Here is a 26,120-nt window from a genome sequence, read left to right as displayed (position 1 = left end):
GGCTGTGCTAGTCCATTATTCATTAAAAGACAAAATGAGGCCGGGTACAGTGGCTCATGCCTGTAATCCCAGCACTTTGGGAGGCCGAAGCGGGCGGATCACGAGGTCAGGAGATCAAGACCATCCTGGCTAACACTGTGAAACCCCGTCTCTACTAAAAATACAAAAACAAAATTAGCCAGGCGTAGTGGAGGGTGCCTGTAGTCCCAGCTACTCAGGAGGCTGAGGCAGGAGAATGGCGTGAACCCGGGAGGCGGAGCTTGCAGTGAGCCGAGATCACGCCACTGTACTCCAGCCTGGGTGACAGAGCAAGACTCCATACCAAAAATAAATAAATAAATAAAAGACAAAATGATTGTCTTTTAATGACATTAAAAGACATTGAGGTGGGGGTGGGGCTCATGCCTGTAATCCCAGCACTTTGGGAGGCCGAGGTGGGAGGATAGCTTGAGCCCAGGAGTTTCAAACCAGCCTGGGCAACATAGCAAGACCCCATCTCTACAAAAATGTTTAAAACCTAGCCAGGAATGGCAGTGCGTGCCTGTAGTCCCAGCTACTCAGGAGGCTGAGGTGGGAGGATTGCTTTAGCCCAGGAGGTTGAGGCTGCAGTGAGCTATGATAGCACCACTGCACTCCACCCAGAGTGGCAGAGTGAGACCCCAACTAAAAATAAAGTTAAAAGACAAGACGCCAGGCACAGTGGCTCACGCCTGTAATCCCAGCACTTTAGGAGACCAAGGTGAGCGGATCATGAGGTCAGTAGTTCAAGACCAGCCTGGCCAACATGGTGAAACCCCGTCTCTACTAAAAATACAAAAATTAGCCAGGCATGGAGGTGCATGCCTGTAATCCCAGCTACTCAGGAGGCTGAAGCAGGAGAATTGCTTGAACCGGGAGGCAGAGGTTTCAGTGAGCCAAGATCATGCCACTGTACTCCAGCCTGGGCGACAGAGCAAGGCTCCATCTCAAAAAAATTAAAAGACAAAATGTGGACACACACGTGGTCCCAGCAAGCAAGATTGATCACTAACGTCGTGGTGGCGTGCACATGCACACCATGTTCCACAAGCTCATCATCTACTCGAGTCAAGAGTATTCGGTTATCAGCCTCAGAAATCCAGAAGGAGCCTCACATCCCAGGAGCCTCTGGTATTTCAGGGCCTTTCACTCCATTAAGCCGCCTCCACCGCGCCTTCCCCAGCAGGATGTATGTGGCCCTGTCTGTGTGCTAGGCTGAGAGGGGCAGGCCCGTGCGCTGTCTGGTGCTCAGTGTGAGACCACAGCCTTTCTGGAAAGGCCTTGTAATGTACTGCTGGTGTGCAGGCCCCGTGCATGGTAGCGGCTTCAAGAATAGGCACAAAACAAACCCGAACCCAAGGACACTTGCTCACCTGTGTCATCTGGGGGTCTCCTTCCACAGGAAGAACATCTGGGCGGAGTGAAGTCTCCCGGGGCTCAGGTCCAGAAAGAGCTGGAGGCTCCTGAGAGCAAGGGACCCTGCTCGGCCATGAGCCCAGAACAATGCGAGCTTCGCACACCGCAGGTGTGTGCGTGTGGGAGCCTCTTCCTGAAGCCTTGGGGTCAGGGGCCGGGGCCCAGCAGGCTGGCTGCGTTTATTGTCCATTGTCTCAGGCTGGGACAGGAAGCACTTTCTGTTCCCAATTGCTCGGGTGGATTAATTTACAGTGGAGAGCTGAGAGTCACCCGCGGCACCTGTTTTCCCCCCTGAGGGGCCAGCTTCCAGCTTGGAGGGTGTTCCAGGAGGGGTCCCCTCTGCGGAGACGCAGCCTCCTCCAGAGACCCTTGGCCACAGCCCCTGCCCTCTCCCTGCTGGGCCGAGGCCAAGGCCCTGGCAGCCCTGCCTGCTTGCCCGGGTCACGCTGCCCACCCGCGGGGAAAGCTGAGCCCTGTGGGGTGCACACCGTTCTGTCATCGGTGAGCCACGGTGAGGCAGCCTCAGCAATGTGTCTTCTCTTTGGTTGGGAATCCGCTCTCTCTTCCAGGCTCAGGGGCAGGTGATGTATGCTTGCTCTTTTCATTTGGTGAGGATTGTGAGTCCCATTTTACAGATGAGGACACTGAGGCTCAGCAAGGCTGACTACACAGTTGGCGAATGAAGTGGTGGGATGCCAACCCGAGTCTGCTCCAGGTCCCAGAGCTCTCAACCTCAAATGTCTCAGGAGCCAACGAAAGCTTGTGACTGAGTGTCACCAGCTGGTGTACAGAGGGGGAGTGGCGGGAGGTGGAGGAGAACCCGGGGGTGCAGGCAGGGGGGACCCTGTGCCATCTCCAGGGGCAGCGCTGCTCTACCCAGCCTGCTATGCCTTGAAGTAAGGTGGACCTTGCGTGGCCACATTTTTCCTTGTTAGTAACTCAGAAGATACATTTCTATACACGGGGTAGGTCACAAAAGCCTGTCTGCAGGCGGCACATTGCTTTCCACCTCTGCTCTGTGCCACCATGCCAACACCAACGGTGAGCACCTGCTATATGCAGGTGCTGCCCGGGCACCTCCACCACAGGGACCCATCCTGTGTCTTCAGGCCCCCCTGGGCAGTAGGCACTGTGCTTCCTGTGGACACACAGGGGACTGAGACTCAAAAGAGCAGGCTCCTGGCCCTGGGCACCAGGCTGGTCTTGGCTTGCTCACTCCACCCCTTCCTCCCTGCATCAGTTTTTCATCACCACTGATGCAGGAGGCCGAGGAAGAATTCTGGAGTCTGGTGAAGGATGGGGAAGCTGACTCTATTTCTACAGGTGCCTCCCTCATTTTTGTAGGATGGCCCCAAGTCAGCCACCGAGACTGCCCCCTCTGCACTAACCATTAGCCAGCACTACCAGGATTGGCCAGCTTGCTCTGTGCCACTTGTTTTATTTATTTGTTTGCTGGAGACAGGGTCTCGCTCTGTCACCCAGGCTAGAGTGCAGAGGTGCAATCATAGCTCACTGCAGCTTCCACCTCCTGGGCTCAAGTGATCCTCCCACCTCAGCCTCCTGAGTAGCTGGGACTATAGGTGGGCGCCACAACATCCAGCTTGTTTTTTCATTTTTTGCAGAGACAGGGTCTCGCCATGTTGCCCAGGCTAGTCTTGAACTTCTGGCCTCAAGCCATCCTCCTGCCTCAGCCCCCCAAAGTGCTGGGATTACAGATGTGAGCCACAGCGCCTGGCTTATGCCACTTGCATACTCCACCAAAATAAGCTTGACTCCCTGACTTCGGTGGCTTCAGATGGCTGAGTTCTCACTCTCTCTGCCCAGGCCCCTGCCCACCTGCCCTCTGCCCCAACAGCCACCTCTGCTAGGCTGCTTCCTCCTACTCAGGCAGGGTGGATGCTTCATTGTGTGGCCCCGGATCCAGGTTCCCCCACTGTCTCCCTGAGTGACAGGGCTGCTCTTTGTGGAGGGGGAGATTAGAGGCGGGCTGGAGGCTGCGCAGCCCTCCCTGGATGACAGGAGACATCAGCCTCGCACACCGCAAGGGCCCGGAGCGAGGAAAGCCTTGACAGGCCTGGAGGGGATCCAAGAGGGGAGCCAAGGAGGGGGCAGGCTCCTCACACACAAAGGCCGGGCCTGTCTTCACACCTGCGGGGATGAACAGAGCCCAGGGCCGGGAGAGGTGGGGGCCGCGGGGGGATGAATAATTCGCTCTGAAAGAAGCATGTCACAGGGAGATAGCTCAGCCAGACACTTCAAATAAAGGCAAGCAGCCGTGGTGACAGGGGACATTCTTTGCCACCGATGCACCGCTGGGACCTAAGAGCTGAGATGTCGTGAAAGAAAGGCGCCTTGAACCCTTCATAGTTATTTTTATTTAAAAAAAGAGAGAGAGAAAGAGAGAAAATACCACCACAGAAGCAAGGATGGGCCTTGCAGCACGGAGAAAGGCCAGATAATGAGTTCTGGCACCTTAATTTCACCTTTGTCAGAAAGAACGGTGCTTCCTGGGCACACCTGAAGAACCAGGTCTGCACATTCTTCCTGCCTCTGCATCTCTGGCCACCCTGTTCCCCAACTCGGGGCACCCCCCACCCCCCTCCCTCCACAGACTCCTCCCCAGGTTCCAGAGCCAGCACCGAAGGCCTCTCCTGCCGCGAGGCCCACCCCAGCAAACACCTGAGTTCACGTCCCTCCTCCCAGGTGACCTCACTCAGTCCTCAGGTGGTGACCTCACCTTTTGACATACTTCTCCCCACCACTCATCCAAGCCCTCAGGAGTGGGCATCCCGTCCCGTTCTGTCCCACACCCCTCAGTAGAGCACAGTGTCCTGTACACAGCAGCCACGCACTACATGCCATTGACGAGAACAATAACAGTGGCTTCTTTTTTCTTGGGAAAATAAGACAATGAAGCTACAAATACTAGTATTCTCATGGAAAAAAATGATGCCCTCAGTGTCGACTCACAGAGGAATACCTAAATAAGACTGAACCCAGCATGGGGCCATCTGGAGCCACACAAAAGAATGAGGCTGATCTAGATATGTTCATGTGTGTGGATATCACAGACTTCAGTAGGGAAAGCTGCAGGATGGCGCATACATACGCATATATACATACGTGGAGATATATATAGATATAGATATAGATATAGATATAGATATATAGCACAGGAAAAGGTCTGGAGGATTCTCCCAAAACCATGAACCATGGCTACCTCTGCAGTGTCAGCATTTAGGGAGACAAGGGGAGGTGAGGGAACTGCATTTATTATACATACTTCGGGATTATTTTAACTTTTTACATTGAGTACTTATTGCTTTTGTAATCGAAGAATATATATATATATATATATATATATTCTTGGCTGGCTGTGGTGGATCACACCTGTAATCTCAGTGCTTTGGGAGGATGAGCAAGAGGATTGCTTGAGGCCAGGCGCGGTGGCTCATGCCTGTAATCCCAACACTTTGGGAGGCCAAGGCAGGTGAATCATCTGAGGTCAGGAGTTCGAGACCATCCTGGCCAACATGGTAAAATCCTGTCTCTACTAAAAATACAAAAATAGCTGGGCATGGTGGCAGGCGCCTGTAATCCCAGCTACTCGAGAGTCTAAGGCAGGAGAATCGCTTGAACCCAGGAGGTGGAAGTTGCAGTGAGCCTAGATCATGCCACTGGACTCCAGCCTGGGCAACAAGAGCGAAACTCCATCTCAAAAAAAGAGGATTGCTTAAGCCCAGGAGTTCAAGGCTGCAGTGAGCTATGACAGCACCACTGCCCTCCAGCCTGAGCAAAAGAGCAAGTCTTTCTCTCTGCATATATATATGTGTGTGTGCGTTGCATATATATATATATATATATATATATATATGAGAGAGAGTTGCATATATAGGTTTAGTTCTTGCTAAACCACACCAATTAAGAATTAAGAATACATACATAGATGTGTGTATATATGTATATGTTGTGTATATCTATTATATATCTACATCTCTATCTCTCTCTATAGATAGGTAGATGATAGATAGATAGATAGATAGATAGATAGATAGGCGTGGTTTAGCAAGAACTAAACCTTTTCCTAAGCTGGGACTCCAAGGCATGGCTTTGGTCCAGGAGGAAAGAAGCAGCATTGGTGAACCCAACTCAAGTGCTCAAGGACAAGAGGGGAAGGCTCGGCCCAGGCCTCAGCTACCATCCTGCTTTCCAAGGACAGCAAAAGGTCTGCCTGGATTCCTCCAAGCTGGCTTCTGCTTGTGCCTCATTGGCCAGAACAGGGTCACATGACCAACCTAGCTGCAAGGGAGGCTGGGAAGCAAGCAGGTTGTCCTGCCAGGCTTAGACCAGGCAGACTCTAACCCAAAGGACCTCCCACCTGCTTACATTTCCTCTTGCTTCGGGTCTACTGCCAGTTTTTCTCTTCTCTTGAAACAAGAGAATTCTCTCCAAAGGCAAACCCCGTTTCTGTTCATGGAGACTCTCTCCAGCTACACCCTGTGAATGAGTTTCTGTTGGCATTATTCAGCAATATTTCTGTGTGTGTGTGTGTGTGTGTGTGTGTGCATATGTGTGGTTTAATTTCCTCTCGACACATCAAAATTCTCTGCATTTCATTATCACCACTTGCCACCAGGAGGGGACAGGCTGCCTGAGAATGGAGCCAACAGGAAAGAATTCAGAAGGAAGCCCAGATCTAAGAAACATGGGAGTCCTGCTGACCCAATGAGCTCCTGAGTCTGCCATGCCTGCAACTACCCCTGACTTTCTTTTTTTTTTTTTTTTTGAGATGGAGTCTCACTCTGTCGCCCAGGCTGGAGTGCAGTGGCACAATCTCCACTCACTGCAAGCTCTGCCTCCCGGGTTCACGCCATTTTCCTGCCTCAGCCTCCCGAGTAGCTGGGACTACAGGCGCCCACCACCACGCCCAGCTAATTTTTTGTATTTTTAGTAGAGACGGGGTTTCATCGTGTTAGCCAAGATGGTCTCGATCTCCTGACCTCGTGATCTGCCCGCGCTGACCTCCCAAAGTGCTGGGATTACAGGCATGAGCCACTGCTCCCAGCCAACTACCCCTGACTTTCTAAATGAAAGAACCAATAAATTATTTTTCCCTCTTTATGTCAGTTTGGGTTGAGTCAGTCTCTTAAAACCAACGAAAAAATCCTGAGTCCTACTATAGAAATTATCTTTGAGCTGAGTTTATTTAATATGTACCTTGAAACAGGGTAATTTTATCCTGGTGGGCAGATGTATGTGGTGGCTTCTGCATATATCTACATAAAACCCAGGTGTTCCTCGGGGTCGCCCTGACCTTGGAAGCTCAATATGGGGCCGTGCCACCGAGCCTTCATCCTGTGGCCTGTCCAGGGCTCTCTCCAAGATTTCTCCTGGTGCCCTGGCGGCTGCTCTTCTCCTGATCACCTGTGACTCCGTGTGGACCCATGTTCTCACTCATCCGCCACGTCCTTCATCTCTGCACCAGCCTGAAGGTAGAACTGCGCCGCTTCTCCTTAATCCACCCTGTGCTCCCAAGATGGCTCACCTAAGACACCTGAGTGGATTTTACTGATGATTTGGGGCACTTTAATGACAGCAGTGTAAACCTTCATCAAATAGGAACACCCTAACTCACAGAGATTTATAGAAGTGTAAACCAGAGAGTATCTGGGGCAGGCCTCAATCAATTTAGAAGTTTATTTTGCCAGGGTTAAGGATGTGTGCCTAAGAGACAAGTCTATGCCTTTTTCCAAAGATGATTTTGAGGGCTTCAATATTTAAAAAGGAAAAGCCAGCTGGAGGGGACAGAGGGAAGGTGTGGCCTCATTATTGAATCCAAATGCTGCAAGAGAAAAGAAGCAGGTAGGGGCACATAGTCAATAATGAACTGGCCTGGTGTGCACTATAAAATAAGGTGAATGGAGAGGAGCTACCTGTAGAGATCTTTAACTTTTTATCTGTCACTATCTGCTTAGGAACAAAAGGAAAGGCAGCTTCTTGCATAACTGAGCTTTCAGCTTAATTTTTTTTCTTTCGGCAGAGTGAATTGGGGTTCCAAGTTTTTATTATCCTTTCACAAAAGTAATTAGGAGCCCAGCAATAACCCCATCACCAAGATTCCTTAGTGGCTCCCTTTTCCATGGCCTGGCGCCCGCTTCCTCCCACCCCTCCCCCTCTCTTCAGCTCTCTGCCCTCCCAAATCACAGCTTCTTTCTTTTTTCTTTCTTTCTTACTTTTTTTTTTTTTTAAAGACAGAGTCTTACTCTGTTGCCCAGGCTGGAGTTCAGTGGCGCGACCTCAGCTCACTGCAACCTCCGCCTCCCGGGCTCAGCAATACTCCTACCTCAGCATCCCGAGCAGTTGGGATTACAGGCGCATGCCACCAGGCCTGGCTAATTTTTGTATTTTTCAGTAGAGATGGGGTTTTGCCCTGTTGCCCAGGCTGGTCTCGAACTCCTGGGCTCAAGCGATCCGCCTGCTTCAGCCTCCCAAGCAGCTGGGATTACAGGCGTGAGCCACCGGGCCCGGCCATCAAATCACAGCTTATTTCTTCACGTGACAGTTTAGCTCTGTTTTCCCGTCTCCTTCCAAACCACAACTCGTCCCCTTCCAGCATACTTCAGGAAGGTGTTTTCTTGAGTAATGGGGGTTCCCTCCCTAAGAGGAATCCTGGCTCTGGCCATTTGGGCTTTACTCGTGTCTCCGGACTCTTGCTTTCTCTCTTAAGCACGGGGATTACTAGATGCATGGGATCAAGTGTAAAGAGCATGGTTTCTGAAACAGCAAATCAAACCAATTTGATTGTGCAGGAGAAATAGAAGCCTGTCAACATCTAATCTGAAAGAACAGATATATTTACATACCAAGGCAGATTGCAGGTCAAAGCGTCACCAATTTGATGTTGATCAAATCTTGGGAATTTTCTGATGTGGTTTCTGGTGACACAGAGTGGCGGCAACATAGCCTGTGTGCAGGAGGCTTCTCACCTCCCCTAGGAAGAGTTGAGATATTCTGAGTAACCCACAAGCAGCCTCCTCCACCAGCATGAATGGTGGCAAGGAGCATGCAGCACCGAGCCTTGAAGAAAGAGGCTGGGAGCGAGGACCGCCTTAGAAAGAGGGGCTGACCTTCTTTGCCAGAGCTGTAGAGCTGTGGGGAACTCTGGGAACATCCAGATGCCTTCCAGGAAAGGGGGATCTCCCCATCTCTGCATCCCACCCACACTCCCCACCTTAGCCACTCCCCACCAAACCTCCAGCCCCTGCTGCAGTGCATGGCGGTATTACTTCTCGACAAGGCAACAGCCTCCTCACTTGGTTTTCCTGACTCCAGTCTCTCCCCAACCCATCCCCACTTCAGATGGCAGCAATTTTTCTAAAGCACAAATCTGATCCTGCTTAAAATTCACAAATGAGGCAAAGTCCACAGATGCTGAGATAGGATGCAAGGTCCTTCTTGGCCCACCCGCCAACTGTTCTTGCCTCCTCTGCCTGGAAACGCCTCCACATCCCTGTGGCTCTTCCGCCTGGGCCATTGTGGAGCCAAAGTCACACCAAAAAAGAGCAGCCTGAAAGAGGCCCCTGCGGAGTGGGTGCTTTTTGAATGTCATCCGTTATTCAAGTTCTCCACCCTGGTTTCATCCTCCCCCAATCCGAGACCCTTTACCCCAACGTTGTCTCTGTCATTTTATTACTAGTCTCCATCCACCAGAAACATGCCTTGGCACCTGCCTTCCATCGCCTTCGGGCACCTCATCTCATGCTGGCAGAGACCTTCCTGATCGCCTACCCTAGCTGCACCTTGCCATCACTCGGGGAAACTAGAAAGTGGTTCTGATCTCCTCCGTCTGGGGAGGGGCATTTGGAAACTCTCTGAGGTGATTCTAGGGTGTAGACAGGGTGGAAATCCCTGGTGGGAGAACAGGGTGTGCTCGGGGCATCACTAGCTGGTGGGATTCCTCAGGCTGCAGCATGCAATTCGCAGTCTACACTTGTAGAAAAAACATCTGCCTGGATGGTTTCCTATTTATAGAGGACAGGGATATTCACATTGATGGATGGAGTGCATGAGACCCTTGCTACATCCTTTTTCCCTGCACTTCCTCCCCTCCACCCTTCCAGCCCTGTGGGATCATGGTGGGGAAGGGGTCAGCCTGGGGAGATGCCCTTGGAGAAAGGCCTGGGAGATGCCGTGTGTGACCCAAAAGAGGCCAGGGAACATTTTACCTAAGACTTGCTTCATTGTTAAGTTTTTTTCTTAAAGGTGTTGATCTATGCAGTGTAAACGCTTGCAAGCTCCCATCATTGGTCACAAGGCTGTTTGTCTTGTCCTCATTGTTTATGGTTCTAGAAGGCTCTCTCCCCCTGGGGGGAAGGGCCCTGGGACAGAGATCACAGGGGTTCTTAGGGGGCACTCACTAGTAGCCTCCTTCCCTCTGCTGATGGGGCCTTCCTCCCAGGGGATCTTTGGGCCGTAATGCCGTGCCTTTGAGGCCTGGCCCAGATCCCCTCAAAGAGCCAGGTGAGGAGAGCTGACCGAAGTGGAGTGAGGCTGAATTTTCCTTCTCAAGAGAAGCACATCCCAGCCACTGTCCTTTCAAAGGCCATCAGGCCGGCGGAAGACGAGGATGTAGCAGACTGGCTCACAGCAGTACCCACTGGGGCGGAGCTCCAGCCTGCAGCTATGCTGGGGCCGGGCATCTCTTCCCTGAGTGGTGGCTGCCCCCATGAGGGCAAAGACTGCGCTGGCTCTTCCTGTGCAGGCGAGAGCGGGCTGGGAGAAGGGACACCACGTGGAGGGAGCCCTGGTGGCAACGGAGCTCAGGGGAAGTTTCTGGGCACAAGGAAGCCTGGGGGTGGGGGACTTAGGAGGGAAGCCCCAGCCAGCAGGGGAGACCCGTGGGGACCCTCTCCGGGAGTACAAGGAGGGTCAAGGGAGGGGCCGAGTCAACTATGTGGAAAGTTTCTTATTTTTGCTGCTTGCTATTCGTTTTTTTCTTTTTGTTTTACCTTTATTATAAAAAACATCAAACTTTTATTATAAAACCTTTATTATAAAAAATGTCAAACTTTTGTAAAAGTAAAACCTTTATTATAAAAAAAATCAAACTTTTATAAAAGTAAACAGAATAATATACTGACCCCATATACCCAGGTTCCCCTGGGTTCAACAATTATGGACACGAGGCAGGGTCACTTCGTCTATTACTGCTGCACATTTGCCATCCCCATATCATTCTACAGCAAACTGTATATATCATAACATTTCATTTGTAAGTCTTTTGGATGTTTATCTAAAAGAAAAAAGAAACTTTTTAAATATAACCATAATACCATTATGACACCTTAGAAAATTAGTGCCATCTCCTTGACAGTCTCAGAAATCTAGTGGAATGGGTTAAGTTGTGTCCCCACCCCCCAACAGAAAGCTGTGCTGCAGTCCCACTCCCCAGACCTCAGAATGTGACCTTATTTGGAGAAAGGGTCCATACAGAGGTAACCAAGCTTAAATGAGGTCATTAGGGTGGGCCCTGATGCAACATGATTAGTGTCCTTATCAAAAAGGGAAATTTAGACAGAAACAGACACGCACAGAGGGAAGACTAGCAAAGTGACACAGGGAGAACGCCACATGAGAAACGATGCTGCCACATGCTAGGGAACGTCTGTGGCCACCAGAAGCTGGGGGAGGCAAGGAGGGACCTTCCCAAGCGCCTTCCCAGGAAGCATGGCCCTGCCAACAGCTGATATCTAACTTCTAGCCCCCAGAACGGGGAGAAAATAAATTTTTGTTATTCTAAGCCACTCAGTTTATGGTACTTTGCCCTGGCTAACTAACCTGGTCAGTATTCAAATTTCCAATTATCTCACAAGTGTCACTTTTTTTGGAATCATGATTCAAACAAGGACCCCTGCTGCAACTGGTTGATGTGTCTTAAGACTGTTTTAATCTCCTTCCTTTCTTTCTTTCATTCTTTTTTCTTTTTTTTTTGAGACAAAGTCTCACTCTGTCACCCAGGCTGGAGTGCAATGATGTGACCTCGGCTCACTGCAACCTCCACCTCCCAGGTTCAAGTGATTCTCATGCCTCAGCCTCCCCAGTAACTGAGATAACAGGCACGGTTTTGCCGTGTTGCCCAGGCCTGTCTCGGCCTCATAAGTGATGGGATTACGGGCATGAGCCACTGTGCCCAGTCTCCTTCCTTTTTTTCAATGTATTTGTTGAAGAAAACCATGTTGTTCATCCCCTAGAGTTTATCCTGATGTGCTTTTGCCGTTTGCACCATGATGGCATCCTCTAACACCTCACGACTCAGGGTGAGTAGTCTGTGGGCCAGCAGCATGGCCTCCCCAGGGAGCGTGCTAGCAACACAGAATGTCTCAAGCCCCACCCAGACCTGCTGGACCAGACTCTTCACCCGGCAAGCCCGCCAGGGACTCATGCACACTCGGAAGCCTGAGAGTCATGGGGCCCCACGTTCCTTCTCCTTTGCATTTCCTGAATCAGTGGTTGAATCTATAGATGCTTGATTGGATTCAGATCTGATTTTTTTTTTTTTTTTTTTTTTTTTGGCAAGATCCTGTCTAGGTGGCAATCATTCTTTCATCAGGAGGCATATCATGGCTGCCTGTCTCTCTTTTATAATATTAGCAGCAATCTGCTGGGCGCCGTGGCTCACGCCTGTAATCCCAGCACTTTGGGAGGCCGAGGCAGGGGATCACCTGAGGTCAGGAGTTCAAGAGCAGCCTGGCCAGCATGGCGAAACCCCAGGTCTACTAAAAATACAAAAAATTAGCCAGGTATGGTGGCGCATGCCTGTAATCTCAGCTACTCAGGAGGCCGAGGCAGGGAGAATCACTTGAACCTGGGAGGCAGAGGTTGCAGTGAGCAGAGATTGCGCCACTGCACTCCAGCCTGGGCAACAGAGCGAGACTCCATCTCAAAAAAAAAAAACAAAAAAGAATTACCTGAGACTGGGTGATTTATTAAGAAAAGGATTTTGCCAGGCATGGTGGCTCACACCTGTAATCCCAGCACTTTGGGAGGCTGAGTCGGGTGGATCACCTGAAGTCAGGAGTTCGAGACCAGCCTGGCCAACATGGTGAAACCTTGTCTCTACTAAAAATACAAAAATCAGCTGGGCGTGGTGGCGGGCGCCTATAATCCCAGGTATTTGGGAGGCTGAGGCAGGAGAATCGCTTGAACCTGGTGGGTGGAGGTTGCAGTGAGTCAAGAATGCGCCACTGCACTCCAGCCTGGGCAACAGAGTGAAATTCTGTCTAAAAAAAAAAAAAAGGAAAGGAAAAAGAGAAAAGAAAAGAAAAGGGTTTTAAACTGGCTCACAATTCTGTACAAGAAGCATGGTGCCAACATCTGCTTGGCTTCTGGGGAGGCCTCAGGATCCTTCCAGTCATTGTGGAAGGAGAAGGGGAGCAGGCATGTCACACAGCAAGAGAGAGAGTGAGAGCAAGAGAGAGAGATAGAGAAAGAGAAAGAATGGCAGAGGAGGTGCTACACACTTTTAAACAACCAGATCACCCATAAACTCAGGGCAAGAGCTCACTTGTTATGAAGGGAATGGCCCAAGCCATTCATGAGGAATCCAGCCTCATGATTCAGACACCTCCCTCCAGGCCCCACCTCCAACATTAGGAATTACATTGCAACGTGAGATTTGGGCAGGGACAGACATCCAACCTATATCACCTGCATACTGTCCTTACTTTCTAGTGCTACTAGATGTCCTCATCTTCTTCCTCTTCTGCCCCAGACCTGGAATCAGCCATTTCTCTGCCAACCCCTGGTTTCTTTCAGTGAGGAATGGTGTTTAGAGAACACAATTAGAACATAAGGGTGCTTACCTTTGGCCTTGTTTTCAGGCCTCTCATTGAACAGCCAGGAAAAAATACACATAACATCTTAGCACAAAATACACGAGTTCAGCCAGGCACAGTGGATCACGCCTGTAATCCCAGCACTTTGGAAGTCCAAGGTATGCAGATCACCTGAGGTCAGGAGTTCGAGACCAGCCTGGCCAACATGGCAAAACCCCGTCTCTACTAAAAATACAAAAATTAGCTAGGCATGATGGCACACGCCTGTAGTCCCAGCTACTTGGGAGGCTGAGACAGGAGAATTGTTTGACCCCAAGAGGCCCAATCTCAGTGAGCCGAGATTGCGCCACTGCACTCCAGCCTGGGTGACAGAGCGAGACTCCGTCTCAAAAATAAAAATAAAAATAAAAACAAGACAATCACGTTCACTACCCTGGGATTTTTAATTTAACCTTTTGCATCTCACATGGTGTATCCCCTTTCTCTCATGCCACAAACCTAGGTTCACAGTGACATCAGGAGTGCTCATGTAGGAATAGCCCAGATCTGCTCATTTGCCTTCCCCGGCTTGGTGAGCTCAGACCTGTGAGCTGTCGTAGGGGGTGACAGAGAAGCTGCACGAAAGAAACTCCAGGGCTTCCTGGAGTGCCTGAGGAGGAAGCTCTGCACACCGGCTGGGGCTCTCCAGGGGGCCTCAGGGCCAAGAGAGCCAGCTGAGTTGAGGTGAAGCATCGTGAAGTGTCACCAAGGGGAATGACAGGAGGGAGTCCCACCTCGGCATTGAGTAGGAGACCACATGAGGAGTGAAGAAGGGCCTGAGGGTTGAGACGTCTCTGGCCTGTGAAAGGGACTGAGGGTGGGGCCCTTCACACTGGAGAGGGGCCGTAACTACTTCCATTTGTGGGGGCCGCCAGAATATTTTAAAAAAAAATTTGTTTTGAGACAAAGTTTTGCTCTTGTTGCCCAGGCTGGAGTGCAGTGGCACGATCTCGGCTCACTAAACCTCCACCTCCTGGGTTCAAGTGATCCTCCTGCCTCAGCCTCCCAAGTAGCTGGGACTACAGGTGCCTGCCACCGCATCCGGTTAATTTTTGTATTTTTGGTAGAGACGGGGTTTCACCAGGTTGGCCAGGCTGGTCTCGAACTCCTAACCTCAGGTGATCTGCCCGCCTTGGCCTCCCAAAGTACTGGGATTACAGGCATGAACTACCACCATGCGCAGCAGAATATTTAAAAATTTTTAAATCCCAAATTACAGGATGTTTTAAGTGTTTCTGTTTAACACCTTAAAGCTGTTATGAGGAAAAAAAATATTGCAATGTAATTATACTCACCCAGATCATTAGAAGATCTATAAACATGTGTATATATTAATCTGGAGTTACTATAAGGAGTGAGAGCAGTAGTGAAGCATGAATTTACGCTGAATGAGAAATGCCCTCTTCTTTCAGCTCTGTTAGCGAATCTCTTTGATTGTATGTTCAAATTCTTTTGTTTCATTTTCATTTTCAGTTTTTAAAATAAACTTTATTTTTTAGAGCAGTTTGAGTTTCATAGTAAAATTGAGCAGAAAGTACAGAGTTCCCATGTGCCCCCTGCCCCAACACATGCCCAGCCCGCCCTACATACACACTATCACCATCCCCACCAGAGTGGTGCATTTAGCACAATCAATGAACCTGCCTGGACCCATCATCACCACCCAGTGTCCCTCACTCCCATGAGGGCTCACTCTTGGTATTGTACATTCTATGGGCTTGGGCAAATGTATAATGGCACATAACCACCATTGTAGAATCACATAGAATGTTATCACTGCCCTAAAAATTCCCCCATGTTCTGTCTATTCATCCATTCTCCCTACCATCTCCTTCCAGCCCCTGGCAACCACTAATACTTTTGCTGTCTCCATAGTTTTGCCTTTTCCAGAATGTCACAGAATTGGAATCATCTAGCATGTAACCTTTTCAGATTCACTTAGTAACAGGCATTCTTCCTCCACGACTTTTCACGGTTGAGATAGCTCATTTCTTTTTAGCACTGAATGATATTTCATTGTCTGGATGCATTCCAGTATATCCATTCACCTACTGAAGGACATCTTAGTTGCTTTCAAGTTTTGGCATTGTGAATAAAACTGCTCTAAACATTTGTGTGCAGGTTTTTGTGGGAACATAAATTTTCAATTCATTTGGGTAAATACCAAAGAGTGTGATTGCCGGATTGTATGGTAAGGGTATGTTTTAGTTTTGCAAGAAACTGCCGAACCGTCTTCTGAAGTAGCTGTGCCATTTTGCATTCCCACAGCAATGAATGAGAGTTCCTGTTGCTCCACATCCTTGCCAGCATTTGGTGTTATCAATGTTCTGGATTTGGGCCATTCTTATAGGTGTGTGGTAGTATCTCATTGTTGTCTTAATTTGCATTTCCCTGATGGCGTATGATGTTGAACATGTTTTCAAATGCACTTTGCCATCATCTGTGTATCTTCTTTGTTGATGTGTCTGTTCAGATCTTTTGCCCATTTTTAAATTTGGTTATTTGGTCACCCAGGCTAGAGTGCAGTGGTACACTTATGGCTCACTGCAGCCTCAATATCTCAGGCTCAAGCAATCCTCTCACCTCAGCCTCCTGAGTAGCTGGAACTACAGGTGTGCACTACCATGCCAGTTAATTTTTGTATTTTTTGTAGAGACAAGGTCTCGCCATGTTGCCCAGGCTGGTCTTGAGCTCATGGCTCAAGCAATTTTCCCACCTCGGCCTCCCAAAGTGCTGGGATTATAGGTGTGAGCTAGAGCACCTACCTGTTTTCTTATCGTTGTCTTAAGCATTCTTTGTATATTTTGGATAATAGTTCTTTATCAGCTATGTCTTTTGCAAATATTTCCCCTCATTGTGCGGCCCATGTTTTCATTCTCTTGGTATACCCCTCTTTCAAGGAGGACGTTGAAGGCTTGAGTTAAGATTCACCACATGCAATATGGATCAGGCCTCCACTGTCCTGTGCCCCACAGTCCCCAAGGAGAGAGATGGGGCCTGTGAAGGAAAGAGGTGGACCTCGATAGGAGGGAGGCTGGGGCCAGAACCTGCGTGGAGGCTCCTCCCACTGTGGAGAAGTTACAGAGGGGAAAGTCAGGACCCCTGAGGAAAAGCTAAGTGTGAGGAAGGGGAGTTTAGGGGTGTAGGAAGCTGAGGCTGTTGGAGAAAGCTTATCTGGGAAAGGGAGCCCTGTTAGGAAGAGAAGACCATGTGAAGCCATTGTCCCGGAGGCAAGGGTGACACTGCTGGCAAGTCCTGTGGGCCCAAGCCCCAAGGACCTTCCTTTGCCAGGACAGGCAGACGCTAGAGCCAGCCTGGCCTAGGGTGCGGAGGCAACACCGCTCCATGCGGTCACCAGGGGTCCCTCTTGAGCTGCTCCTACAGCCCAGCCCTCAAAGGAACACCAAGTGGGACATGCTGCTGTTCCTGGCACTTAGGACAGTCAGGTCCTAAGAGGGCCAGCGGTCAAATGGGAATGTCAGGTTTCACTATGCTCACCTATGCCACACATCCTGGAAAATCAAGACCTTTCGAATCTACAATCCAACTTTAAGCCATTCCTAGGGCCCAATGTGGGGAAGTCACGTTCCAGAGAGAAACTTCACTTAAACATTTCATGACTTGGCCGGGCGTGGTGGCTCACGCCTGTAATCCCAGCACTTTGGGAGGCCGAGGCAGGTGGATCATGAGGTCAGGAGTTCAAGACCAGCCTGGACAACATGGTGAAACCCCGTCTCTACTAAAACTACAAAAATTAGCCAGGCGTGGTGGCACACTCCTGTAATCCCAGCTACTCGGGGAGGCTGAGGCGGGAGAATCGCTAGAACCCAGGTGACAGAGGTTGCAGTGAGCCGAGATAGCGCCACTGCACTCCAGCCTGGGTGACACAGTGAGACTCCATCTCAAAAAAAAAAAAAAAAAAAAAAAAAAGTTCCTGACTTGACAAAAGGAGCCGTTTTAAGGATACATCCATTAGATTGTTTGCATTTGATTTCCTTTTTCAAAACCCACACACCAAAAATAATCAAGGAGGTAAACATAAAACCAGGCAGGAGCCCAACCTACAAATGTCTCTTTGGGCCTGAGTTGTTGCCAGTTTCACAAAAATTCGTCAACTGTCAAAGCAGAACTACAGCTCTATCTGCGCTGCCCCAGGAAGAACAGGAGCTGTCACTGTGCCCTGACTGTAAGATCGCAAAGTGAAAGTCTTAGCCAGACTTCTCAGCTCCCCATCTATCTACAAATAAACCAAATAAGGAACCTAAGCTTTAACTGTCCTGGCTCAAGACCACCTTTTTGGCTCATTAAAGCCGAGATATCCTCACTGGAGGTCACACTGGGCACCGTTGGTCAGGTGGAAGGGTATAGGGAGAAGAGAAGAGGAAAAAGTGAGGGCAGAGATCAATGTTGAACAGCATTCTGAGTCACCAACCTGCAGATGTCACAAGGAGGCCTGTGGTGCCACGGGAAGGAAGCACGCTGACACACACATGCACAGGGTCTGCCCTGTGACAACCAGGCAAGGACTCTTTCTGTCTTAAGAACTCCTGACCTCAAGATGGACACAGGTGCTCCTAAGAGCACCCGGAAGCCCCTGATCCCAAAAACTTCCTCCGTGTCTGGAATTCCACCATGAAAGATTTTGTCTCCTGGAGCACATGCAATAAAAAAAAAAAAAAAACTGGAATCAGCCCAAATGTGCATAAATGAGGGACGGCTTAAATAATCTACGATACACACTTACAATGGAACACTACACAGCTGTAAAAAAAAAAAAAAAAAAAAAAAAAAGAGGGAGGAAGCTGGGCGCGGTGGCTCACGCCTGTAATCCCAGCACTTTGGGAGGCTGAGATAGGTGGATTACTTGAGGTCGGGAGTTCAAGACCAAGACCAGCCTGGCGGCCATAGTGAAATCCCATCTCTACTAAAAATACAAATATTAGCCATTGCGGTGGTGCATGCCTGTAGTCCCAGCTACTCCAGAGGCTGAGGCAGGAGAATCGCTTGAACCTGGGAGGCGGAGGCTGCAGTGAGCTGAGATCGCACCACTGCACTCTATCCTAGGTGACAGTGCGAGACTCCGTCTCAAAAAAAATTAAATTAAATTAAATTAAAAAGAGGGAGGAAACGCTTACCAATGGGTCTCCAAGAAACACTATCCCATGAAAAGAAACCAAGGGGCAGAACCCTGGGCATGAGAAGGAAGGGGAGGATGTATCTATGTATCTGCTTGTGTATGCAAAACCTCTCTCTGGAAGAATCCACAAGGAACTGACAATACTTGTCTCTACAGAACATAACTGAGGGTGGGGTCAGGCCACGGGAGGAGGGGGCTTGCACTGCATGCTCTTTTGTGCCTTGTGAATATTAAATCCCATGAATTTAACATAAGTCCTTTAACATAGATTTAAATTTTAAAAGGAAAGGAATGAAAAAGATCTCTACGTAGAGACATGGAAAGATGTACAGGATTTGTGATTCAACGAAAAGTGAGTTGAATAACAGTGTGTCTAGTGCACTTCAAGGTGTTTAAAAAAAAAAACAGGAAGAGATAATAGGATATTCACATATATACTTGTAAATATATAGAAAAAGACTTGAAGACTACACTAACAAACAGATGACCCTGCTGGGGAAGATGGAAAAACACAGATCTTTCACTTTTTACCTCTTCTGTCATGTTCAATTTTTTGTTAAGAAGCATGTATTACTGTTCTAATAATAGTAATACAGAAATGGTGAAGGTAAAAGGAAAGTCCTGGTGGCTGTCACATGGTCCTGAGATGGTACTGGCTCCTGCTGTCCTAGCCATCCCTGACAGGCAGCACAATGGTGGGCAAACTAACCCATGATGGGGCAGCTGTGCCAACCTCCAGGTCTGCTATAAAGCTCACATAAAGAGGCTGGTGTGAGCGGCTCCAGCATGGAGCCCAGCGCTGAAGTCTCATGGGCAAGGGCAACAGGAGGCAGGCTGTGGTGTGGGAGGTGCTCGTAATCTCACTGCAGTGGGATATGCACAGCAGCACAGGTGATAGAATTGCAGAGAACTAAATACACACACACACACACACACGGGCACACCATGGGTGTGCAGACAGAGCTAGGGAAACCTGCAGAAGATAGGACGATTGCATTAATACCAATATCCTGGCTGTGTGTCCCACTGCAGTTTTATGAGATGTCACTGTCAGGGGAAACTGGGTGAAGGGTACATGGGATTCCTCTGTATTACTTCTTACAACTGCATGTGAATCTACAATCATCTCAATCAAGATTTCAGTTTCTAAAAACACAGAAGCAACTTGCAGCCTCATTAACTTTGCCACGATCAGATGAGGCACTCCAAGAGTTGAGGCCACAGCAGAGATGGGGAAAATGAGACAAGCCCCTGCAAGAGGGTGAGGGAGACTCAGGATCCACATGTGTCCTTGGGTGCTGCTTCCTGGGCCCCCCAAGGGGGACCATCACAGGATCCTCGCTGCAGCACATGGGGAGCTGGGCCTGAGAAGGAGGACTTCGTCTGGGGAGGTGAGTCCCATAGAATAGGAACACACAGGAGAAGCACACTGGCTAAGGAGGTCTCTCTCCACCCTCTTGGAGTGCGGCAGAAATATCAGGGTCTCCCATCTGTGAGGCAGGCCTGGCTCAAGGCCCAGCAGGCCTTTGGGCAGGGGGCTTCGGCTCCAAGTCTCCGCCCTCCCCAAGTGCGACACACTATGCAGTGGGGCCTGCCGGGAGGGTTAGCAACACTGAGGCTGGATGTGCTGGTGGTGTCTGATGTGTGGTGGATGCTCAGGAAACATGGTTTTCCTCCCCTCAGCACCAAAAGGAGAATGAAATAGACGAGCAGAGTCCCGTAGTCTTCTGAGGATCGTCCCTTCTACCTTTTCCCAGAGCCCCTTCCCTTTAGGGAGAAAACACTCAGAAAGACAAAACTGTGTCTGCTCCGGAACATCCCATCACATCCCGGACCAGAGCCGCTTCACTGGAGCAGCGGTGCTTTTGCTTATAAGGAACATTCCCAGCCTGCTCAGCGTCGGGCCAACCACCGAGCTGGAAACAGCAGTGACTTGGCCTCTACCACCTCCAGGCAGGCCTCTGCCCTGTGCCTGTTTCCTCTTTGTAACCTAGGGTTGAGAACTCCCAGGATGAGCACGAAGATGAAATGAGATAATATAGATGAAAGGGCCTTGCACACAGCAAGTTACTTGCTATTACAGCATTATTATTGATCCATTTGGTTACAGGACACATCTCCCCTCCACTGTCACCTGTGGGCACAGACCGATGTCCCAGTAGAGGGAAGATTAAACGGTCATAGTAATACTTACATAGCAGGGCACAGCTTCAAATGCTGGGCTTAATTGATTTTCACAACAACTGCCTGCAGAACTTACTGGTGTGATCCCCACTTTCAGGTGAGGAAAATGAGGCACAGAGAGATCAAGCCACTGACATGGTTTAAACTTCCTGGCTGGGCAAGGTGGCTCAAGCCTGTAATCCCAACACTTTGGGAGGGCGAGGCAGGCAGATCACAAGGTCAGGAGTTCGAGACCAGACCAGCCAATATGGTGAAACTCCATCTCTACTAAAAATTAGCTGGACGTGGTCGTGAGCACCTGTAGTCCCAGCTCCTCGGGAGGCTGAGGCAGGAGAATTGCTTGAACCCGGGAGGCAGAGGTTGCAGTGAGCCAAGATCGTGCCACTGCACTCCAGCCTGAGTGACAGAGTGAGACTCCATCTCAAAAAAAAATAAAAATTAAAAAAAAAATAAACTTCCCACATAGCCCCAGTCAGCAGGCACCGAGCAGCAGCCACCTTCCTGCGTGGAACATACGTGCACCAGTGCGCCAAAGTCCCCACCACTTCCTATTGCCACCTGTCATGGAAGCTGAGATACTGTTTTCGTTTTTAAAGGCCCTTAATGCTGTTGCTCTCCGTGTGGTGGAGGCACCGTTTCTTGTTCCACATTCACACTGTCTGGTTTAAGGAGATTAATGTGGACACATAGGCCAGGGCGGCACCTTTCACGAAGACTCAAACAGGCCTGGCATTCCTGAGTTGTGCAGTGTGGCAGCTTCATCTGGTGCCAGGTTTGCACTTCTGGGGCCTCAGCGGGACCACTGGGAAGGCGGAGGCCAGTGTCAACATGATGTGATGGAGGACAGGCCTCTGACCGTGCACACTCACCTCAATTCCTTTTTTTTTAAGAGTTATTTCTCTGTGCCTAGCAGTGCCCTCTCCTCTTTCAAAAATCAGAAAAGCTGCCCGGGTGCTGTGGCTCACACCTGTAACTCCAGCACTTTAGGAGGCCGAGGCAGGCAGATCACTTGAGGTCAGGAGTTCGAGATTAGCCTGGTCAACATGGCAAAACCTCATCTTTACTAAAAAATACAAAAATTAGCCAGGCATGGTGACCTGTGCCTATAATCCCAGCTACTCGGGAGGCTGAGGCAGGAGAATCACTTGAACCCGGGAGGCAGAGGTTGCAGTGAGCCAAGATTGCGCCACTGCACTCAAGCCTGGGCCACAGAGCAAGACTGTCTGACAAAAAAAAAAAAAAAAAAAAAAAATCAGAAAAGCTGAAGTCTTTGGTCCCCAAGTCATAGAAGACGAAAAGAAAAACGGAAAAGAAAAGCTGGGCAGGGCACAGTGGCTCATGACTGTAATCCCAACACTTTGGGAGGCTGAGGTGGGCAGATACCTTGAGCCCAGGAGTTCGAGAACAGCCTGGCCAGCATAGCAAAACCCTGTCTCTAAAAAAATACAAAAATTAGCCGGTGTGGTGGTGTGTACCTGTGGTCCCAGCTACTTGGGAAGCTGAGGCGGGAGGATTGCTTGAGCCTGGGAGGTAGAGGTTGCAGTGAGCCAAGATTGTGCCACTGCACTCCAGCCTGAGCGACAGAGTGAGACCTTGTCTAAAAAAAAAAAAAAAAAAAGGCCAGGCGCAGTAGCTCATGTCCGGAATCCAAGGTGGGCGGATCATCTGAGATTGGGAGTTCAAGACCAGCCTGGCCAACAGGATGAAACCCCATCTCTACTAAAAATACAAAAATTAGCCAGCCATGGTGGCGGGTGCCTGTAATCCCAGCTACTCAGGAGGCTAAGGAAGGAGAATCGCTAGAGTCCAGCAGGCAGAGGTTGCGGTGAGCCAAGATCACGCCACTGCACTCTAGCCTGGGTGACAGAGTGAAACTCCGTCAAGAGAAAGAGAGAGAGAGAGAGAGAAAGAGAAAGAGAGAAGAAAGAGAAAGAAAGAGAGAGAAAGAAAGAAAGAAAAAGAAAGAAAGAAAGAGAGAAGGAAGGAAGGAAGGAAAAGGAAAGCTGGAGTCTAACACCTAATCCCTACATACAAATGGCTTCACTGAGACCACAAATCAGAGGAAGCGGTGAGAAGCAGAGGCAGCGGTCCTGCTTGCAGGGTCTTAGGTCTATTGTCCCATTACTCCTGACAAGGTAGTTGCTATGAGTCCTCCCACTCCACAGATGGAAAAGCTGAGGCACACAGAGGGTAAGTGACCTGCCAAAGGTCATTGAGCCAGGAGGTTGGCCAGGGAGAGCTCTGCTCACCAAGTCGGGACTGAGGAGTGGCAAGGGGGAGACTAGTGTTTAGAGAGACCCACTGCATGCCTGCCACCAGGCTAAGTGTCCTCTGCACTAAGCTATTCTCATCCTCGAGCAATATTAAGAGCCTGGCATCGTGCACCCAATTTTAGAGTTGAAGAAGCAGGGCCTCCGGGACCAGAAGCCTCGGCTCATACAGGATTGAGTGCAGGGCTAAGGCTAGAGCCCGTCTGCCTGGCTGCAGGGCCTAAGCCCTGGAGAGAGAAGATAACATCACCCTGCTGGTGATGTCCTCTCAGCCGCCTCCATGCCCTAGGCACTGGTGCCTGATGCCCAGCAGGGGGTGGTGGCCTTGGCCCTGGGTGGACATTCTAGAAAGCCAGCAGTTCACTAGGTCCCCTGCTCCAAAACACAAGGGCCATGCTTGAGATTCATGGGTGAGGGCAGGGGTCTGCTGCTCCTTCCAAACCCCACAACCAAGGTGGGCAGGGTGGACACTGGTGTTTCTCAGGCTCCTGTGAGTGCCCAGCCCTTGCCATACCAACAGGTGACAGATGTTGCTGTCCCAGCTGCTTCTCCACGCCTGGTGCAGCCCTCCAGCGAGCTTTGTCAGGCCTATGTGGTGATTCAAACACATCTGAGTCAACATGTAAATATCAAAGGATTGCACTTCTTTAAATCCAAATTCAAATTTCTCTAGGAAAAAAGTAGATCTGCCAGCCCTAGGCCCGTACTCTCACAGAGCCCCAGTCAGCTAGTGCTGAGCAGCAGCTACCTCTTTGCGTGAAACATGTGAGCATCAGTTTGCCCCAGTCCCCGCCACCTGAAGTCGAACTACTGTTTTCTTTCTTTTTTGGAGGCAGAGTCTTGCTCTATCACCCAGGCTGGAGCGCAGCAGTGCAATCTCAGCTCACTGCAACCTCCACCTCCCGGGTTCAAGGGATTCTTCTGCCTCAGCCTCCCAAGTAGCTGGGATCACAGGTACGTGCCACCACGCCCAGCTAATTTTTTGTATTTTAGAAGAGATGGGGTTTCACCATGTTGCCCAGGCTGGTCTCGAACTTCTGATCTCAGGCCTCCCAAAGTACTAGGATTACAGATGTGAGCCACCACACCCAACCCTACTGTTTTCATTTTTAAGGGCCCTTATGCTGTTGGTCTGCTCGTGGTGGAGGCATAGTCCTTGGTACCCATGTCTCCATCAAAAATTGGAAAATAGAAGATAAATTGAAGGGCCTCAAGTCTTATTCTGTGGACATGCAGAATTTTCACGTGCAGTCCATCTGCAGACACCTGTCCTGTTCACTATGTGCAGCACCGCTGGGCCAAAGCCCCCTCTCAACGTGGTAACGGCTGCACACTGCTCCTCCCCAGGGGGGCAATGTTCAGCCAGGTCTTTGAGAATGGCACCTCTGCAGTCCACCCCCCACACATCAGGGGCCCCAGGAGGCTTGGCGTCTGCGATCTCAGGTCTCAGGGCCCTCAGCCCTGCTCCCCATGCCGTGCACACAGGGCTGCCTGGGTTTGAGGGTGCCCTTCCGTGGGCTCCATGTTTGTGGCGTGCATCTGCCCCAAGGCAGGCCGAGCCTGGGGCTAGGTCCTCTCTACCAAGCCCCTGGCACTCCCCGAAAGGGCTGCAGATAATGCAGCGAAGATGGCCGTCAGCGATAAGGACGATGATGACGCCGACAAACAGCACTGCCCAGAAGCTTCCCGAAAGTGATCTGAGATGCATCTTCTGATCTGTGAACCTCCACGAAGGAGAGTCCCCTGGTTTCAGTTTGGGCCTCACATAATCGCTGCCAGGAACTATTAAAAATATATTTTTTAAACTATCCCCCTTGCCCTGTTCATTTATTTCTGGAAATCTAGTCTTAGAAAGTCATTTAAAAAAAAAAAAAAAAAGATAAAGGGAGGGGAAGAAAAAAGAAAAAGTTATGTTCATGAAAATGTCCACTGGGCAAGGACACACCCAAATAATCATGGTGGGAATGCGGTTTTGTGGGGAAATGTTTTGTTTGTTCATTTTGGTTTTGTTATTTTTAAAACTTTCTGCAATGTTATATCACTTCTCAGAATAAATAGATACAGGCCGGGAGCAGTGACTCACGCCTGTAATCCCAACACTTTGGGAAGTCAAGGCAGGAGGCTCACTTGAGTCCAGGAGTTCAAGACCAGCCTGGGCAACATAGTGAGACCCCCATCTCTAAAAAAAACTTAGCTGGGTGTGGTGGCACACACCTGTAGTCCCAGCTACTGGAGCAGAGGGGTGGGGGCTGAGATGGGAGGATTACTTGAGCCCAGGAGGTTGAGGCTGCAGTGAGCTGTTATCATGCCACTGCACTCTAGCTTGGGCAAGAGAGCGAGATTCTAACTCAGAAAATAAAATAATAAATAAATGCAAGCCAGGCGTGGTGGTTCACGCCTGTAATCCCAGCACTTTGGGAGGTCAAGGTGGGTGGATCACCTGAGATCAGGAGTTGGAGACCAGCCTGGCCAACATAGTGAAACCGCATCTCTACTAAAAATACAAAAAAAAAAAAAAAAAAAAAATTGGGCATGGTGGTGCGCACCTGTAATCCCAGCTACTAGGGAGGCTGAGGCAGGAGAATCATTTTGAGGCAGAGGTTGCAGTGAGCTGAGATCATGCCACTGCACTCCAGTCTGGGCAATGAGAGCAAAATTCCATATAAATAAATAAATAAATAAATAAATAAATAAATAAATAAATGCAACTTTAAAACTTCCAGGCCACCTGTGGTCCCACCAGGTGAAGCTGGTGGTTAACAGCAAAGACAGGCTTCCTGGGCTCCTGTCCCCGCTCCTGCAGTCCCCTGCCAGTGTCCATGGCAAGGTCCTAACCTCTTTTTGGCTCAGTTTCCTTTTTTGTTTTTTTTGTTTTTTTTTTTGAGACAGAGTCTCACTGTATCACCCAGGCTGGAATGCAGTGGTGCAATCTCAGCTCACTGCAACCTCTGCCTCCAGGGTTCAAGCAATCCTCCTGCCTTAGCCTCCCAAGTAGCTGGGATTACAGGTGCCCACCACCACATTCAGCTAATTTTTTTTGTATTCTTAGTAGAGATGGGGTTTCACCATGTTGACCAGGCTGGTCTTGAACTCCTGACCTCAGATGATCTGACCACCTCAGCCTCCTAAAGTGCTGGGATCACAGGTGTGAGCCACCACGTCAGGCCAGTTTCCTTATTTTTAAAATGGGCATAATAACAGTTCCCACCGCTTCGTGCCATT

At 49.7% G+C, this 26,120-nt stretch overlaps 1 long non-coding RNA gene across 1 annotated transcript; it reads right to left on the bottom strand.

Annotated features, from left to right (window-relative positions):
• Positions 1-6,794: 6,794 nt before the first annotated feature.
• On the bottom strand, positions 6,795-9,806 carry LOC129058319 (uncharacterized). Its single transcript, XR_008523419.2, has 3 exons — positions 9,660-9,806; positions 8,298-8,425; positions 6,795-7,276 (listed from the first exon to the last, which is right to left on the bottom strand). It is a non-coding gene; the product is annotated as an uncharacterized LOC129058319 (long non-coding RNA).
• Between the last annotated feature and the right edge of the window lie 16,314 nt (positions 9,807-26,120).

This window comes from Pongo abelii, chromosome 2, assembly GCF_028885655.2.
Source record: "Pongo abelii isolate AG06213 chromosome 2, NHGRI_mPonAbe1-v2.0_pri, whole genome shotgun sequence".
NCBI classification, from domain to species: Eukaryota; Metazoa; Chordata; class Mammalia; order Primates; family Hominidae; genus Pongo; species Pongo abelii.
The sequence above is the reverse complement of the archived record's forward strand: the minus strand, read 5'-3'. Positions and strand labels throughout refer to the sequence as shown.